Genomic DNA, 20,477 nt, shown 5'->3' on the forward strand with positions numbered 1-20,477 from the left:
ATGCAGGAGCAATTACTGTATTCCTACCAATATAGTTCTGACTTTTAATTAAATCCATTCCAATCTCTACAGGTAAATCATTAGCAATAACAGAGTTCAATTATAGATACTTTCTGTAATTACTAAATTTAAATGTCATGTTTTGTGACATTTTTTCAATCTAAAATGTGTTTTGTCCAAAAATGTTCAAAACCAACAGTGACGAAAACAAACCCTCAGATTCTAATGGAGTTTTGAACACTGTAAGTATGATCTGAATGAGACCCAGAATTGTACTACTATTGTGTTAAGAGCAGCTCTTAACACAAAATTGCATGGAAGTTCTACAAACAGTGTCAAAAGGTGTCACACTCCACAGTGCAGAGCATCTGTATTTCAGTCTTTTAATTGCAGTGTAAATCCTCTAAAAGTCAGTACAATAATAACCAGCAGAAGCAGATAGCTAGCAGATATTTGAATTATACTGGTGATGGGAGAAAAAGAGCAGGAAGACCTTACCACAGTTATAAGAAATGATTGCAGAACTTTTCACCTGTAATATTACAAAGATATGTATTGCAATTCCCATTTTACACCGGATGTAAACCATACCATTAACTTTGCAACTCTGCTTAAACAGCCTGTCAACTTCAATGCTACATCTACATATACTGTTCACATAAATGAGAAAAAAATCCAAACCTAATCACGGATGTCATTCACATAGTGAATAGAGTCAGTTCTGAGATTTGTATTGATTTAATATCCTTGAGAGTAAAAATAAACAGGACTCAAAAGATCCATCATGATGCAATTATCCAAAGTTTTCCTTTTAAAATGCATCTCTGCTTGGTTCCTGACAAAATAATTTTAATTGTAAATTTGCAAATGTCTCTGTTATAAAACTGCACAGATCTGAACTATAATAGTCAAAGCTCAAATGTTTCATAAATACATTTTAAATATGGCATTAATATAAAAATCCCATCTCTTACAAACAAAAAACTCCATCATGTAATTTTGAACTTCTTCTGACCTTCTGATGGCTACAATTGGGAACAAATGTTACCCAATAAATACATTGGGAGCCTTTTATTTGCAAAAAATAGGACAATTAATTTAAGCAGCCTTTGTTTTAGTAGATGCATCGGATGTATTGTATAGGAAAATATACCAGTCTTTCATATATATCAGTCATAATCAGAGATAAAAAGCCTTACTGATTTAGAGCATATCTACACTGCAATCAAAGAGACTGGGACTGGTACAGATGAGTCTTTTTTGTGGGTGTAAATTAGTTACCTAGGTCACGACAGCAGGGGATGTGCTTACAGCTACTTACCGTGCCTTACTGAGAGTTTGCTATCCTGTAGTAAGCTAATTTTTACTGGAATTACATCACTCATAAGACTGAAATAATTACCCTGATTAAAATTATTTGGCTTGTGTCTGCCCAGAGGTGCAGAAACATCGTTGGAGGCAATGCAATAAGTTCTGAGAGAATTTGCAATGGGGAAAACTGTTAATAAATATTGGGGCACTATTGGTGATTTCCTTTGTTCAAATGCAGCATAAAATGATGCTTCTTACTCACTTGAGGGTAGGACTGGTTTCACACAGCCATAACCAACTAGGGTTAAGTACATAACCTCCCTCTATTGACCAATGTCCTTGTAGAGACAGCAGAGAGAAACAGGCAAGATCAGAGGGCAGCACGTGGTAGTCAAGGTTAACTCCCTCAGATCAGGTACTTACTGATATCCAGTGTTACTGCCTGATGCTGCAAGCACAACCTGCTGTCAATTGTCACAGCCTAGATGTGGACCCTAACCTCTTTCTGAGACTACTACTCAAAGAATTCAGCAATTTTTTGTATTGTTTTCTCATGCTCTTGAAGGAAAAGGTATGAACAATTTTTATCCTCTCAGCATTGAAGTGTGACTTTTATAGTACACTTTTTACTCGAAAAACAAAAGTACCTTCTCTATACAATTACATTTATAAGTAAATGTATAGAATCATATAAGTCTTAAAAGAGTTAGCCACCATTATGATTATGAAAGCATGCTGTCAACCAATCAGGACTTTGGGATTTTCTAATTTTTTCAGCATTCTTTCCAAAATATGCTTCTCCCTTTTTTCTTTTTTCCCCTTATTTTTTAATTAAATACACAGCAGTAACAGCACTTTTTAAGAGAGCTATGATTTTTAAGGCTGTTGAAAGCTGCTTCCCTAAAATGACCTTTCTTACCCAGTAAATGATTACAGCAGGGCAAAAGCAAAAAAAAAAGCAAAAGGAAAAACCCACAGTTTTTGGTCATATTGCTCACAAAACTATGTTGGTGAAGCTTTTCAGATATATGCTCAAAACTTAAAATAAACAAACAAATAAATAAATAAATAAAAGTGTTCCTCTTCCACTCAATTTCAATTTCAAGTCTTGACAAGCTGGCACATCTCAAGTCATTTTATGGAAGCTTTGAGATAATATGTGGTGGCAAGAATACAAGAATGTCTGGAGCATGACAAGAATGGGTTACCACTGCTTGAACTGCAGAAGAGTCTTGACATTACAAATGGAAGCATAAAATAATAAAGCCTGGTGAGTCTAACTATTTCATCCTTATCAAATGGAGGAGCAAAAAGCCTTTACTGAAGACCAGAGGCTCTAATTCCTCAAATGGGAGAAGGGCCAAGGGAAGACACAGTTTCCACATGGAAGTTGCAGTGGCTCCAAAGGACCCATCACTCCATGTCAGAGCTGGGTTGCTCTGGGAGAGCAGGTGGATTCTGGAAAAGCAGCTGTGGCTCCCCTTGCTGACCTCCAATGGTCAGCATTTCTCTCCAATGACACCATGCCAGGTCACCCTGTGCAAACATGGCCTTGTCCCATGGTGCACGTGACTGTCTTGTGAGCTCTCCAAAGGCTGAGGTCTCTAAAAATCTTTTTCTTAACAGTGGAGAAATTGTTGCTGTCAAAATTGGGTCTTTGGGACACAAAACATACTTATCCTTGTACAAAATAAAGTGCCAGCTCTGCCTTCTAGCAAAGTCTAATTAGAAAGTTTTAATTAGAGAGAAAATCAGCATCATGTTTACACTAGTATAAGCTGAGAGGAACTAAAACACAAGAGAGAGTACAGTGTATCTACACAGGCACTAAGAAAAATTATTTTGTGAAACTATGTAACAGTGTCATCTAGTGACTCATACCATAATCTTACTATCCTGACAGTGCAACCAGCTACAGGGGAGGCTGGTTTTTACCCTGCTGAAGTGACCTGTGCCCACACACTCTATTGACACTTGGCATTCAGCTGTGGCAAGACTTCACAAGCAAACTGAGCATGCACACACAAACAGGACATTTGCAAACAATGGTCTGGTGAGTGTGCAGATATCCTTAATTCCATGTGTAGAAATCCTAGTGGAATGCCAATGCTAGGCATGGTATAGGTCCTGTCTTGTGTCATGGAAAGCATCTGTCATGATGCTGCTGAAATACAGCCCATGATTACACCACCTAGTGAGACTCCTTTGAACTCAGTCCTGCATGTAATCTGCAGGACATTTCACAAGGTCCTGCAGACCACCAGGGAGCTGTGGACAGCATTTTAGCAGCCTGTGGTGAAAGCAGCCACAACTACAAGCAAGCAACTTGGTTGTCTTCTTTTTCCTTTCTAACATCTGACCCTAACACCAAGGATTACCCTATGGGTGTTCCAGGCCAGGATGGAGGGGCTCTTGAGGAACCTGGTCACCTGGGAGGTGTCCCTGCCCATGGCAGAGGCATAGGAACCAGAGGGTCTTTAAGGTCCCTCCAAGAGCAAACCTTCCTATGATTATGTATCAGCAACCAGTGACTAAATCCCATATCATAGGTCCTTATTTCTAAGCACATTCACTGAATGCAAACTAATCTGCCCATAAGGCTCATGAGAGCCCATTAGCATGACACTAGAGAGTTGTTTCTTTGGCTTTCCATTTTTTTCATTCTTCTTGCCTAAAAGTCTGCTTCCCACACAAGCAACCACATAACAAAGGCCATTAATAAAAATGAAAAAGCTTAACTAATATACTGGATTCCTTCCTTTTTAGAGTTATGAAGTTCTTCATAAAGTGTGATACTTGCCAAAGAATACAGTTAAAGGCATGAACATTTTGTTATATTTCCATTATAATTAATTGAACTGTCAGAAACATTGTCCAAAGAGCATTCACTCTGACAAACTTGGAAAATCTGGAAAATGTAATGCAAGTGTGACGCTTGTCTATAATTCATGCTGCAGTTTACAGGGGTATTAACTGCACTGCAATCTTTATTACCCCTTTGTAAATAAAAATAAAATAGAATAAATGCAGTTTAAGTGCATTGGATTTTTTTGCAGAGACTTCAATTTTCAAATCATATTCACCTCCTTCTTTTGCTTTACACTGTACTGCTTAGTGCTTTAAATGATATACATCAAAACTTAATGTAACATTTCAGAAAATTAAGAAAAAGTTTTGTCATTGGTTTGATAATTGATTTTTTTGATTCTGCTGTAAGCTTAATACTTGAGATTGAATTTAACAAACATGCACACACACACAAAAAAATTTTATAAGGGTTGTCATCCCTGTTCAGATTTTCTTACTTGAGCTTTGTACTTACCATGTGGCTGAAACATCTTTGGCATCTAATTGGGTACCATCCTAATAATAGTTCAGAATAGAAGGCAAGTTAGGACACCTTTTGTCTTCCTAGGGCACTTAAATCTTGTATTCAGTTTAATCACCGAGCTCTGCTCAGAGCCCTGATCACTGATTTGGGTGCTTTCAGAATCTCAAGCCCTGCTAAGCTGTCAATGCAGTTTAGTGCATCACACCCAGGCACCCCAAAAGGATTCATCCAGGCTAGCAATACTGAAAACTCAGATATTCTGTGCCGTGCAGGTGCAATGGCTCATTCAGAAATGAGCTCAACACCTCACTGTAGAGGGTACATATACCCCTGGTGACCAAGGGGCAGTAGCATCTGAAGAGCACCAAACCTCTCGCTTTGGTGCTATCAGCTCAGCTCTCTCCAGGCAAGTGTCTGTACACAGCAATCCCACAACTAGTTCTAAGTGGTTCATTGTTGGCAACACAACAGAAAATAAATTTAAAATCAAAACATGGGAGGGGGGAAAGAGAGAGGAAAATGTTTACAGTAATGCTTTTATAACAAGGTTAAGTTGAAAGAATAAAGAGGAAGAAAGAAGGTTCCAGATATGCGAAGGAGTCCCTTGGCTTTCATTTCGAAACAAAGTTATAAGCACTTTGCTTTGCCAGAACAGTCTTAGAAATCTGTAACAAAAAAGAAAGAAAAGAAAAATCCTGAACCTCCTTTCTGTACTATGAATAAAGGGAGAGGCTGCTCTGCATCCTTTCCCAGACATGATCCATGGAGCAACTTAGTGAGGGACCCCAGGGCCCAGGAATAATCTGTAACCAAAGCTGAAGCAGCACAGCCTGTTGCCTTTAGGAAGAGGAAATCCCAAGATATCAAAAGCTGTTCTCAGATGGCTCTTCTCAAGGGGAACAGTAGGGCCAACACTACCACTTCTTCAGCACAATATCTCAGGACAGCTCATGTCCCACCGTCACCTCACGTTTCTCATCTGCAATACTGATGATCCCTACTTTCTCACACTTGCTAGATCCGTTTCTTCATTTCTTCCCCACCCGCTCCCTTTATCCACCTATTCTTTCTTTTTCACCTTCACACCATCTTCTTTCTCAGGCTTTTCATCCCAGCTCCACTCTGCATTCCCAATGTAGATAGATATAGATATACAGATTTCAATATTCCTTTCCAAAACAGTAACGCATTTGAATACCTCAACAATCTGTCAATTTGCACTTAGCAAACCCAAGAAAACAGGGTATTTTTGTTGCCTTGAAACTCATCCTCTTCATCTGCCCTCTTCCATTATTTCCTTTATGTCATCAAAATGATGATAAACTAGACTTTTGTTGGGACGTGATTTATATATTTATCAGGCAGGTGACTCCAAGGTGCTGAAAAAAGCAAGCATTAAAAAGGTGAGATGGAAAGTGATTCTTCTATAGTAACTTGGCTTAGTTCTTAGTTCTTAGCCTGCTATATGAGAATAAAATGTAATAACAATGCGGTGAAGTTGAAAGACTGCTCTGAAATCCTTCAGCATATGAGTTTGGGGTCTAATTTCACACAAGTAACACCATCAATAAAGCCACATTTGGAGTTGCAAGGCATATCTGTGAGAACTACTAGCCTGAAATTATTGAATTTCAGACAGTACTTTTTCTTCTTAACTGCAAGGAAAAATCAAACATAAATGAATGACGTTCAAAGAAATAAAGTTAAATTTATGAAGCTAATTCTGACTTAAAATATTTATAACAAAAGAGTGCAAGGTTTTGTTTGTGCTGCATAAACTTATTAGTTTAAAAATATATTTAATAAGTGACAAGGCCAAATGAAAATTTTTATGTAGTACTGGATACCCACCCAAGTAGTTAAATCAATTCCTTTCTGTTTAATTTTGCTATTTGTTTTTCTATCTGAGCTGCCAATTTGCTAACATATTAGGGAAGAAGTAGGAAAGTCTTTTTGATTGATAACAAGTTCAGATTTTTGTGTCAGATCAGTAGAGATTTTTTTTTTCAAAGTAAGAATTTCGTATGTTGCTTTTACATTCTTAGACAATTATTCTACAAAAATTATTTAAATGCTCTTTTTTTAGCTGCCTTGACAAGAACACCAAAACAGTTCACATCACCCTTGACCTGCAGGGTGTACATCATCTTGTCAACATATAAACAAACACATGATGGGCTGTATTTTAATAGATTCTGTAAATATCAAGATCCAATTCATCAAAAGGTTGGCCAAAGTGACAGCTGTGGGGGTTGCAGTATGTGGTTGCATGTCCATTCAGCATTCTTGCAATAGGATCATTGCAAGAAAACTCAGAGCTACTGTTGCTATTTCTTCCACATTATTATTTCTCTAGAAATCTGGGTTAAGCTGCTGTCTGTATATGCCACTTCATGTATAAGAGAAATATGCAGACTTCCGGGCAGAACCGCGGGGACAGCTTTTATAATAATCCCTCTCCTCTCTCCCCATCTTTATCAGACAGTTCCTCTGATGTGCTGCACTCTGTCATAAAAGGAGGCTGAGAGGAATTTATAAGCACAGAAACTCTTACTTTGGAGAAAGAACAGAACTCATTTTTGATAAGGTTTACACAGACACAGTAACTTTTCTTGGTTGGCTTCGTAGCTTTATGAATTTCAAAGCTAGCAGGGACTGTTAGATCATTTGCTCCAGACTATACTTCATGGGCCATTAACTTCTATACAGGAAAAGACACAGAAAAAAGGGAGAGGACCAGTACAGGCTTGAGGACTGAGTGACATGAGTACCTGGTGCCCCTATAATGCCAGGGAATTGTTAAGGGAGTTAATGCCCTGAGGCCCAGAGAAAGCCAGGACAGCCATACCTGAAGCTGCAGAGATTGTGATATGCATGCAAGGACAGTGGCAGTCAGCCTAGGGGAAAAACAAGCTGCCTGTGAAATGGAAGGCTAACACCTCACACCACGACCCCTGACTCAAGGTCCTGCAGCAATTCTCTGGCTCCCAAAAAACCACAGAGAAAGCAGAATCTATCTGGGCAGCTGAGGGAAGAAATTCTCAGAGAGCACCCCAGTAAAGAAGAGATTCATATGTAAAGTACTTCAAGGAAGATGCAGACAGTCTTGCTCTCCTCATGTAGGTCCTGGGAGGTAAAGTAAAGGTTTTGGAGTTTCACAGGCCATGAAGGCAAAGGCTGAGATCGTTGAATCCAAAGATGTGCAACTTGACACATTTAATGACCTTTTAAAAGTCAAAGGTGCCAGACTCTTTTAGCAAGATATTCTTATATTTTACTGCTAAACATATTTAGCTTCCTCTTTTGAGATGCATTTCACCTACCTTCAGGTTCAAGCCATGGTATTTTGTTTATTACATCTCATCCATTAAATAGAAAATCCCTTCTGCCAGGTTGGATTTTCTTTTACATATGTAAGTGTCTAAACCAAGAAGTGAAACCAACTCTAAGCTCTTCCACAATGAAGGCAATATATCACACTCCATTAAGAACTATATTCAAAGGCGTTTTTTTTTCCAGAAGCTGATCACCTCCACAACCACCTTGTACTCTTTTACCACAGTACTCTGGTTGTGGTCTCTAGACACAAGGTAACTTTTCAAAGACATTTCAGTCATATGATACTAGTCATATTATACAATTTATAGCTACCATGACCCTTTGCTGGAGAGTTAAATGCTGTAATGCTCATGGGCAACTCAAACATAATTTCCTATGCTCATGCACAAAGCCAGCTTCTCTCTCCTTGGCCCTTGGTGCCTTTCCAACAGACTCCCTCCAGGATGAGAAGTTTAAGAGATTGATGTATGAATTTTAAATATTTGTCTCTCTTTGAAACTCCTAGCATTTTTGGTTTTGCTTGAATGGAAAATAACACTGGAGTCTTTTTACTAACTACAAAGTACAAACAACCATGAGACATAGAATGAAAATGCCTAAAAAAATCCTACAGTCTGACAGCAGGGTAAAGCTCAGAAGTCCTGATTCTGAAAGCCATTTCATACTTTCTGTAAGCTCCTCAATACCACCAGCTTCCAACAAAGCTGAAAGGAATAAATGAAATCTCAGAACTTTGCAGCCATGTTCCGATATGGGCTTAAACACCCAGGCCTCCATTCACAGTATTTGCAGTTGTCACACACTCAAGAGAAGAGTCTTCTAACCCAACTGGTTGTAGTTAGGCACAGCAACTAATTTTTGGTTTGGTTTAAATATTGAAGTTTATTTGGAGCTCTCAAGACTTAATATGAAACCATATTCTTAATAACCTTAATATTTCTTAATATTTCATAACCTTAACATTTCTACCATATTCTACTTTCACCCATAAGATTCATTAGCAGTTTGAGCAAATGTTAGAACTGATTCAACCTCTGTATATATGCAAAACTGCCCAAATATAAAGCATAAAATATAAGACCTCTTCTGGCATTTGCAGTTGTGTCCTTTGCTCTTGATTAACTGAATCCCAGTGAGTAGCCCAGTCAGAGTTACATGTAGGACAAATCACCTGCAGCTATAAGTGGAAGATTCAAGTTATCTCTCAGTTTTCAGAAACCCCAGTGAGGTGCTGGTCAAATAGTTACAATTTTTTTTTCCTAATGGGCACAGAGCAGAGTCATGCCAGAAGGCATGGAGATTCAGCTCCCTCTAATCATAACAAACACAGTCTGGGCACAATGTGGTTTCAGCCCATAAAACAATTACACTTGCAAGGATTTGCACCCTCGGGCATAGCACTGTGCTAGCAGACATACACCCACATGGCTTACAGTCCACAGCAAGCTTCTGTCTGGTCAGCTTAGACCAGAGACACAGCAAGCTGGTGCCCAGGGGCTCCTGCCCATGGTCCACTCTTGGTGGGATACCACGTTTCCTAGTACAGTGATGAGGACACTAAGATTTTTAAGAAAACCTTGCATGAGCAAGTATATTCATTAAGCTATCCTTCAAGGTTTTGAAACCTTGACCTAGATGAAATGTTTCAATTCATCAACAAGAGAATGAGAAAAGTCCAGAGGAGAACATGAGCATGAAAATTAATTCTGAATGTTATAATTTTTTAATATTTACCCATGTCTTTCTGGAGGATATCCACGACTTATCAACAGACAGCACCAGCACAAAAACTGAGTAATAGATCAGCAGTGCAATGCTCATGAGACAAGTCTAGCCTGGTTTGTGAGAGTGCTAAAATTTCCTGTAATCTTTGAGAACAGAGAGAAAGAATAGCAATAATCTTCTACAACACTCATAGTCAGAGAAAGCCCTGTCTCTTTCTCCAAAGTCATTGGCATTACACTGCCTGCTGTCTTATTCTTCATCTTCTTCAGACACTTTTTTTAGGAGCCTGCATCTCTCTGTTGTACCAATTTTTCCTGTGATCTAAAGGCCTGCTTTTTCAGCCTATATAGATATTTGAATTTGCTGAGAAAAAGATATCTAGCTCTCTGATTTTCACATTGAGACTTTTAAAGGGTGTGAAGGAGGGAGAAATTCAGTCAGCCTTTCAGTCTATGGCAATCTGATCCTTGGATGCTGAACTACACAGGCTTTCTTGCAAAAAATTTCTCAACATTAATTCTGTTAGATATTTACCAGATAAGTTTGTATCAAGTTGCAAAGGATGGCTGTGGCATTATTTTAATAAAGCAATGGAAAGAAAATATTAATGTAGAAATGTTAATGTACATCCAGACCAACTTTGCTTTTGAAAGAGAATTCTTTGTTCCACGTTTAAAGTCAGATGACAGCTAGAATGGATGTTCTCAACAGCAAACTTATGGTTAATTCTTCAAATAAATCAAATCACCATCACTACAGAAAGAAAATGCCAAAACGTTTGTTCTCTTTGTAAGAAGCCCTAAAATAAAAGCATATCCTTTTGCACAAAAATCACAAGAATAATTTTTATGTCAGATTTTTACAGAAACAAATAATAAAATAAATAGGAATTTAATTTAAAATTTTAAATAAAAAATTAGAAAATAATAAAAAACAAAAGTAAGAAAAGTTAAAAACTAGTTAAACAGACACCGTGGTCCATATAGACACTAAGTTGTCTATAATCATAATTGCCAAGACAGTGAATAACCTCGCCTTAACTACCACTGCAGCCAGCTGTTTTCTCTGCAGATACAGCAGCAGCGTTAACTTCTTGATGTCTTTCATCCCTTAAACAGATGAATGAAAGCCAAACATGGCAGAGGGAAGAGCATTTCTCCTGACCAGCTTACCAACCAGTGGCTGGGCACACAACAGGAGCAGTGTTCTGCTCAGCTTCAGAGAGGGCAGGAGGCACTGTGCAAACTTCTTCAGTGGCTATCCTTGTTATTCCCAATTGTGATTGACAACATCCTGAGAGGCATTGCTAACTATTTCTGATCATAAATACAGCCACTACAACATGCAGGCCACAGGGTGTAAATGACTAGTGTAAAGTATAATGTGTGGACCTGTAAGATTTCAGAAGAGATAAATAATAATTTGGAAGAAATATAAATCAAGAATAAAGGATTAAAGAGAGTAAGACTCAACCAAAGTCTTCAAAGTGATCCAAAATGGCAGTTACTATATCTTTGAATAAGAGACCATCTGGTTTGGCTTGGCAGCAAACTATAAAATTGCACGCAAATTAGCCATTCAAAAGTAAAAACAAAATCAATTTAAACAATGAGGTAAAACTTCTGCAATGCTATTGCCTCTGGGTCGTGTCACTTTTGTGTAATTTGGGCATGAAAATTAACATCTCATTGAATAAACAAAAACTCACAAAGGTTAAGAAAAGAGGCAGACAAATATGGTCTTTGGAGGAAAGGGAGGCTACAGACCTCAGCCTGACCTTCGGCCATCTTTTGTTGGGAATGGCAGACCCCAAGGTCAAACAGCCACTCAGCCAGAGTTACAGTCTGAGCCCACCCAGGCTCAGGTTATGGCTCACTCTAATGCAGGCTCCGCCACGTGGCAGGCTACAGACACCCCTGAGCCCAGGCTGTGTGGTTGCTGCTGAAGAGTCCCCACTGCTCAAAACTCACCAAACCCTGAGACTAAGGGCACCATCCAGGAGAAACAAGCAGAAAGGTTAATATTCCTAAAATACAACCTTTCATTCCAAGTAACTTGAATGTGATCCTGGTTTGATCAGAATAGAGAATGGAACTCAGATGAGGCAACACTGATAAGAAGATTTAATCGCTTATTTGGTACCCATCTTTTTCCTATACATTTTCATGATTAATGTGCAGTCTAAGGAAATGCCAATGTTCATCTTCATTTTCCTTACCTTTTTGATAAAATTTTAGCAGAAACAGAGCTTTCTAAACTCTGACTTTTAAACATGCTGAAAGATATGCAGCAAATTAAACTCTACAATGTTGATCCATGAACAACAGAAGAGATTCACCTGGGTGAAAAGCTTTGGTCCCCACACAGAAAGAAGACCTAATGTTTATCAGGAAGAAAAATTCCAGAATCAGGGCATGGTACCTAACAATGCACAGGTTTGGATCCATAGAAAGAAGAGCTCTGCTGAAAACATAGCTGAAGTCCCAGCTTGGTAGACTTCAATAACTGCCCCAAAGGATTACAATACCTTCAAGTGAAATTTCTAAGTTTCTGTAACTTTTTGTGCATTTCTATTAGAACTGCTCAAAACTAATCTGCAATTTACACTTTTGGATGAAAAACACATCTTTTTTTAAATCAACCCTTTTTTCAGGAATCTATGTTTTGTGCAAGTATTGTGATGATACTTTTGCATCAGTTAAAAAGAAACATGTTTCTGTTCATTAAATGTTCCTATTTCTTCTTGAACTTTCTGAATGTGTGCTATCTCAGAATCCTACCAGTCTTCCTGCCAATGGCCTTAGGTCATTGATGAGAATTTTTTTCTTTTTTTAAATGGTATTTTGGGGTTTTTTTTCATCAAAAGCAATATGTCATATTATTTGCTCTGAAAGACAATTTTTTTAGTGGCAGAAAAATGTCACTTTGTCACTACTGCAGCTGTCACTGAAATATTGCTGGTCACAATAAAACGAATCAACAAAAACACAGGCTAAAATTTACAACTCTCTCACTTCTCCAATTGGAAATTAAGATGTGCTTTATTAGAAACTGATTATACAAAAAAAAACCTGGTCTGAGTTCTCCTCATTTTTGTCAAAGTATTTGAGTATCTCTTTCATCTCCTTTTACTGGAGCAGTGCAAATGGGGAAACCATTCAAGACAGCTTGAAATAGAAATAGGAATGAGAATAGAAACAGAAATTGAAATAGAGAAACAGAAACAGAAATAGATAATAAAAATAGACTCTAGAAAAGAGAACACTTTCTTGAAAATTACTTTTACTGAAATTATGAGCTCTTTTTGCAAAATTATGGTCTTAAAATGGTGCCAGTCAGCCATACTACTATAAAATTCCTTCCATAGATTGATAAAAACTAATACCCTGCTTTCCACAGTGAATGCTGATGTGGCAAAAGCAATAAGTACATATAAAATAGTTTAAAAGACAAAAATAGTGATCTTTATAGAACTAGAAGTTTAGTCTAGGTAAAAACAGTGAACCTTGGATTTGCTAACTTCATAGGCATTTTAGATGACACTTCAGTTAATGCAGGATTACTAGCTTAGGACTGTAACATTGACCGCTACTCTATTTGCCTAAAAAATGAAAATGCCTAAATGAAAGTCCAGGGCTCCATTACAGGTGAACAACATGAAGAACAGAGCCTCCCTCTGGCCTCTATTTCTTAGGAACTGGTAGTTGTGATAAAACCACTTTTCTCTACTTTGTAGTTCCACAAATGAAATCAAAACATCTTCAGAAATACCCTCAGGTCAATAAATTTGCTTTCTTATACACCAGTAGGTCTCCACACAGAAAGTATCAGGTTGAATTACTGATAAAATACAGAATTGTTTATGTACGTCTTACTAAATCCAGGCAACTAATATGCAGTGTAGTACAAACAACAAATTTATGAGCTACACATTTTTCACAAGATACAGGAAAAAAATGTTTTTCTTTGATTCTAATATTTATCTAACTAAACACAATGCACTGCTACACAGCCACTGGCAGTGCAAACCTCAGTTTTTCACAGCAAAATATTGTCTTTATGTCGAATGAATACATTTATACAAAGGTCCCTTTACATTTACTGCAATATTGTTGTGTGTAGACACCAGCACAAAATATTCAGGTGGTTCTGCCAATCTGAAAGAGCTACTCACCTATCTTAGAAAAAAAAAAGATTTAAGAATTGTGATTACACTGGTACTGTGTTATTCAGTCATGCCTGAAGACCTCCTTAAATCAAAGCTCACAGTGACATCAATAGCTATCTTGTCCAGGCAAGGACTGATTAACAACTGCAGGATATCAGTCTTGATATGCATATGATACAAAACAGCTTTTTGCCAGCTACGACTGGATCTTGTGTATAGTTTGCAAAAAGAGCCTCCTGAGAGCACCTGCATTTTAAGGTTTTTAACATGAACATTACTTATGTCCATGCAAGTAGAAAGCACTGTGGTTTTGTGGTTGGTAACTAGCATTTTGTGGCTTTATTTTACTTGTTTTAATATAGGAAAACTTCTAGAGCATATTTGCTTTGTGACATCATTTCTTGATTGTGTCTTGCAGAAATAATTGACCCACATCAAGTAACTGTACTCCATATCTATTTGTTAATTAGAACTTTAAGATGCAACAAATAAAACACACTATTGACTTTTAAATCTTCAATCAAATAAATATTTACAGCTGCAATTTGCCAAAATTATTTACCTTTCAATAACAGATCACAAAAAGTATATGTGCTACAGATTCAAGTGAATGCCTTGGCTGTCAACAAACAAATTACAAACAGAAGGAAAAATAAGTGTTCCGGCTATCATTACAGGCTATAAATAGCTGATGTGGTTCTACTTTAAAGACGTGTGATCTTCTACATTAGTAGACTTTTTCAATGCATAATTGACCTTGAGATGGAGAATAACCTCACAGTAGAGTGGCTTTTCTTTTAAAGAACAATGAGTATAGGTATTAGAGGATGCGCCTGTTGTCAATGATCATTGCTGAAATCTGCCTATACCACACTGGGACAATCAATTTTGTAAATGATTGCAATAATCAAGGAAATAGCCTAATTTATAAATCCTGGCATACAGCATTTTAATGGATTTCTACATTTTAATGCTGATGCTTTCAAAGGCAAATGAATTGTTGTCCAAGCTGTCACTACACAAAATGATAAAAACACTCAGTCTTGCGGGTAACTACATCTCATGGATATTCAGACCATCAGGTACATAATCACTCATTAGTGAAACCTGTGATAGTTTCCAAAGCCACAGTTTCCTTATGAAAAAAACTTCTAGGAGCTGAGGAGTAAAAACAGCTGAGAATTACTGAAATAATAAAAACTAAAAATATTCCTAGCATCCTTTCCACTGTTCTACCCCACACACTTTTTTTTCCATAGGTAAAAAAACAGAATAATCTTATTTCTATAACTAAAAGGCTGATCTAAGAACTTTTTGGCCACAGATTCTGTCAGGGCAGGCATCGTTCAAATGGAAGGAGAACAAATGTAGGACATGATGCCATGGCTGTGGCTGGTGGGTAATTCTACCTAAACCACCCTCCAACTCACTCTCCACCCTGAAGCTGGTTCTGCAGATGTAATTGTACACGCATTGCTATTCTCAGTTAAACCTTAAGCAATTGATTTCAGCCAATAGGGCTGGCAGTGCTTTACTTACTGCTCAATCTCACTAACCTGACATTTATGGTGTACTGATTGGCCTATGTCAGTGGTGGTGGTTGTAAATTCACTTTGAAAAGCTTTGTGTTAACAGCCTTCAACCAGGCTCCAAGACGAGTATGAGCAGGCAAGCTGACAATTGCTCGACCTCCTGCCCTTATTACAGTGAGTAAATCAGGCTTTGAGCCATTAGGCTGGAGCCCCAGGCCTAGGCAAAAAGGATTGACATGACTAAAGGTCAACCTCTGTCACACATGTGTAACAATTTGGATAATGGAATTCTGTAACTTATCTGGAAAAGGTGCCAAGTCCGTAGAGGGAAGGTATAGCCTGGGCTGAATTTTCCAGCTTTTATGTTAAGGGATTACTTAAAAGTCTGCACTTTAAAGTCTATGCGCATTTGATGCCACAGAATCTGGGGGACCAAAGTGTGTGGAGCAGTGACTGAGGCAGTTCTGCAGAATATTGAGTGTCACCACCACCTGGAAAAGCACATTGCACTGTTTCACTGTTTCAAATCTATAATAAATAGGTTATTGACATCAGGCCCACAACACATTTTGGACACTTGTATAGATCATTAAACTACTGCCTTTATTTACCAATTTCGAATCAAAAGTCAGTCAAAATAATTACCTGTTAATAGTATCATAAATTAATTGTAATTTCAAGCCTTACAAATCCGTCTTATACAACAGTGGAAATCACTTTTATAATTAATTAAATTTAAAGGTCTAATGTTTCCATTACATTGGTGCCCAGTCAGCAATGCAGAAAGGTAGTGGTCAAATAAGGACAGAATTGAGCTTTTGTATTTATTTGTGTTCCACTTCAGTATTTTTGCATATTACATAATGAAATCTCCAAGGTGAGATTATGTGCCATAGAAAAACAGATAGTCCCTGCATGATCTAGCAATTTAGAAAATATTTTTTTTTCTGGGAATAGTGTGTGTCCAGACGTGTGCACGTTCCATGCAGTCCTCAGAATTCCTGTTTTCAGTAACACTCTTAAAATTCTGGGGCTGTATCCAACTCCAAACACTAAAGTGTATTCCAAACTTCACTTTGTTCAATAGGAAGAGAATCTGTCCCCATGCCAAATTAGATTAATTTTGTAGCACATGTGCTTAGGCATACTACACATACACTCTGTAGACAGAAAGAACATACCAAAAACATGGAGATACATTAAAATAATGCATAAGAAAGTCTTGTAAAAGTCACAGGTCTTCTAAAAGAAGCATCAGGGTTTTGTTTAGCTCTTCTAAGAACTAAAATTATTAAATATAAAGTACCTTCCACACTTGTGATCACACTAACTTTTTATGGACCTTAAGAAAGGAGTTTGTAATTTATAGAAGTTATCTGGGAAAATATGTTATTAAGTGATTCAGAAATACCAACAATAGAAGGCTGCTTTGTAGACGTTTAGCACAATTTTCTTCTGAGGTACACAAAAGGAATCCTCTTACTGAGGTTACAGTTTAGCATGCTACTGACCACAACATTAGTGATATTTTCCCACAGCACGGGAATTTAAAATCCATGTAAAAATAAAAATTATTGGTCTTTTTCAATGGAAAATAAATGCAAGGGTGCTACATCACACAAAATCCTCAGAAATGGCAAAACAAAAATATAACAGAATGGCACCAGCTGTTAGTCTGAATAACTTAAGACACAATAGGAAAGTAACTAAGGAGGTTTTTCAAGACAAAATTACTTGAATTTCATGCACATGACAAATTTAAAACAGAGCTGACAAGCAGTCTGGAATACTAGATGACAGATTGCTGAGAAACATAATTTTTACTTTAATAGAACGACAGCATGCACATAATTCTATCCCCCAGTGCTTTTCTGTAACAGCAAATTCAGTCCAAAACTGCAGCCTTGATAATCTGGATAAGAATCTAACACCATAACTGCAATGAGTGCTTCATTTGAAGCACAAGGATTCTCTGTGCATATTAATTTGTTCCAAAATGTCCAGTATTGCTGCATGGGCCCTGGCCAGAGTGCATCCCAGCAAAAAGCCTGTTCTTGGTCCAGCAGAAGGCAAAGGCAATGTTTTCTTTTGCTTCAGTTGAAGCAAAAGGCAAGAAGGCCAAAAAGTACCCATATGGTACTTTATTAAGATGACATGCACACTTTCTTGTGCCAGTTAATTTGGTGGGGGGAAGGAAGCAGGGGGAGAGGGGGAATTTTTTACAGGGAAAATCAGCTACACAGATTTCGTATTTACTAATGAACAACCTGATACATATATATATAGATATATCTATCTATCTATATATATACACATATTATTTTTCTCATCCATGTAAAAAGAAATCGCATATAATAAAAAATTACTTCCAAAAATGCTAAATTTCAATTAAGTAAAGTCAAAATGAAGTAAAATCATATATTTGACATTTTTAGGCTGTTGCAAGAAAAAAAATAGCTATTTGATGACACATGAAAGAAAAAAAAAAGATATAGCAAACTCTTTATCAGGCTTTAACATGAAGAACAGGAAACGATAAGACTGTATCCTTTGATATGTCTGTCAGTAAAAGTTTTTTCATCTAAGCTGCATTTGCAGGGGAAAAGACCATTTACAAATTAGCTGTTTCCAGAATTCACAGTTTAAAGTTGGGAGTCTGAAAAATTTTGACTACTAAAATGTATGCACGTTTAAACCTCAGTGTTTTATTCTAATAGAATTTAAGTGTATATCGTATACATTCCTTAAGTCTACTCTTATTAAATTTTGATGTTAAACAGAAAGGGGAAACCATGTGCAACTAGATTAATTTATCTCCAGGGAGTAAGGACACATTAATAATTGAGATAATGTTTTCATATATGTTGGAATCAAGTGTGCCTTTCCACTTCTTTATTAGAAAACACATTAGCGGAAAATTATCTCATTCTCATCAGTAAGACCTAATTGCTAAGAAAGTCTCTGTTTCTTTGCAATAACAAAAGGATTATTCTCACTACTTCAAAATAGAAAAAAAAAAAAAGAGATCAGAAACATTATGAAGCACTGCTGGAATAAATGCCTGTATTACCAAAGAGAATGTTTATTTAATACACCCAGTCCTGTTTTTGTTTTAAACAAATCAGAGTTTATTGTATTTTTTTTTAAATACAAGCAAACTCTGGTTATAGAAGTGGGCCAAAGGGGAAAAAAAAGCAGTACAACTGAAATGACTAATATTTTTGGCTTTCTGAAAGACTGATCTTTCTGTAAGTTATAAAAAATTATCTTGGCTGATTGTGAGTGAGCTCTATAATTTCCCATGAACACCCATAGGTGTTGAAGCTGTTGTGAGGTAATGGAATGGCGTGTAACTCACTCTTAGTCGCGGTACTCTGTGCTGTGTGGATTACACGCAAAGCAAACATTGAGTGCGTGGTGGGAACACTTGTGCAGTCTGAAGCATATTTCCATAGCATTGAACTATACATCAAATGCAGTGCTTCTGATGTTTCCCACAACAAAGAGAATAAAGAAAAAAGCAACCAAAACAGTAACTATGCTTAAAAGTGTTCGCAATAGCCCTTCCGTTTGCCTGGTGTACACAAAGAACTGTAAACTAAAACAAATATCTATCAACTTTACAGTTCTGAGGGCAAAATAATAAAATGCAATTTTTGATACTAAAAACGTGAAGTTCTCTCCATAAGGTCTATCAAGACCTAATGCTGAACAGCTGATCTGTAGACAGACTTGCATTTGCAGCTGTGTGGGAAATATTGGTGAAAGAGAATGGACTAAGGTCACAACTTTATAAAGGTACTATGATGAAACATTTATTTATCATTCACAGTGATTTAATCCACACTCCTATGCCATGCAGACTAAATGAATACAGACTATTTAGATATATACTGTCATTTGCTTTGATGTATTTTCATAGATCAGGTTCTGTAAAATTACAGTTTCTGATTACTTTCTTTTAATATATTTTTCTTTATTAAACATTGGTCTTCTGACAGATAAAGTATGCCAAATTGAAAGACGAAACAAATGAGAAACAGCAAAATTTTGGCTAGAGCTTAGAATATGTGTTTCTTTGATAACAGTTTTTGTCATTAACAGAAATAATTCAAGACCGTGAGCAACATGTTATTATTAAATCAAATTGAATTCTTATTTTTAAGATAATTCCATTAAAATACATGCATTCATTTTGCTAGCCAACAGGAAATCTGTGCTGTGTGTTAAGAGCACAAGAGTAATCCCACACAAAAACTCAGCCGACAAGCACTTACAGCCTGAATCTGGTACATACAATAGTACTGGTTGGTTTTTTTTTCCTTAGTATCTTTTTGAGTTTTGCTTTTAATTTTTTTAAAAATTTCTTTCTGAAGCTTCTTTCATTGCTTCAAAACCATTTTTAAGCAAGCCTGAAATATGATAAAAATTCTTGCTTATTTAAAAAGGTATTGTCAATATTTGCAACTTTACTTGCATAAAACTAATTCGTATGTTTTTAAAAATTAAACTCATGCTGGAAATATTTATGGAAAAATTATATGACTTAATTTATCTAAATTTCAGTACTTATATGTGGATCTGACAACCTCATTTCACTATTATATATTCTGTTAATTGGAATAGTCTAAATCACAATACCCTTCTTAACAATTAGAACTCCAACATCATTATAAAGTGGTCCATAAAAAATATGTGATTGATAAGTATCCCAAAATACTGTCATTATAATCACTGGGCTTTGGTAGGAACAGGTTGAAATCCAAATTATCAATATCTGCTGTACAAGAGAAATCCCATCTCCATTGGAGGCAGCAGCAAAATTCCCAATCATTGCAATTCATCCAGTTCTACTGATCGTGTTCAGGTGTGTTATGAGACTGATCTTTTTAATGTGAAAATCTTCTTGCCACAATGATGTTTTTGGGTAAATACCTTGAGACAAAGACCCTAGTGTGTTGTTTATTTTTGTTTACATGCAGGAAAAGCATAGGAGCTCCAACTCTTCCGTGTCCCCAAATATCTTTCCAAAGATCCATTCACCTTTCCTGTACACACACTGAAGACGCTG

The 20,477-nt window shown here is 36.8% G+C and overlaps 1 protein-coding gene across 1 annotated transcript in view; it reads right to left on the reverse strand.

The window, feature by feature from the left end:
* Positions 1 to 20,477, reverse strand: part of PRDM6 (PR/SET domain 6) — a 74,898-nt gene that overhangs the window by 43,621 nt on the left and 10,800 nt on the right. The window lies entirely within an intron of this gene.

This window comes from Molothrus ater, chromosome Z (genome assembly GCF_012460135.2).
Source record: "Molothrus ater isolate BHLD 08-10-18 breed brown headed cowbird chromosome Z, BPBGC_Mater_1.1, whole genome shotgun sequence".
Taxonomy (NCBI): Eukaryota; Metazoa; Chordata; class Aves; order Passeriformes; family Icteridae; genus Molothrus; species Molothrus ater.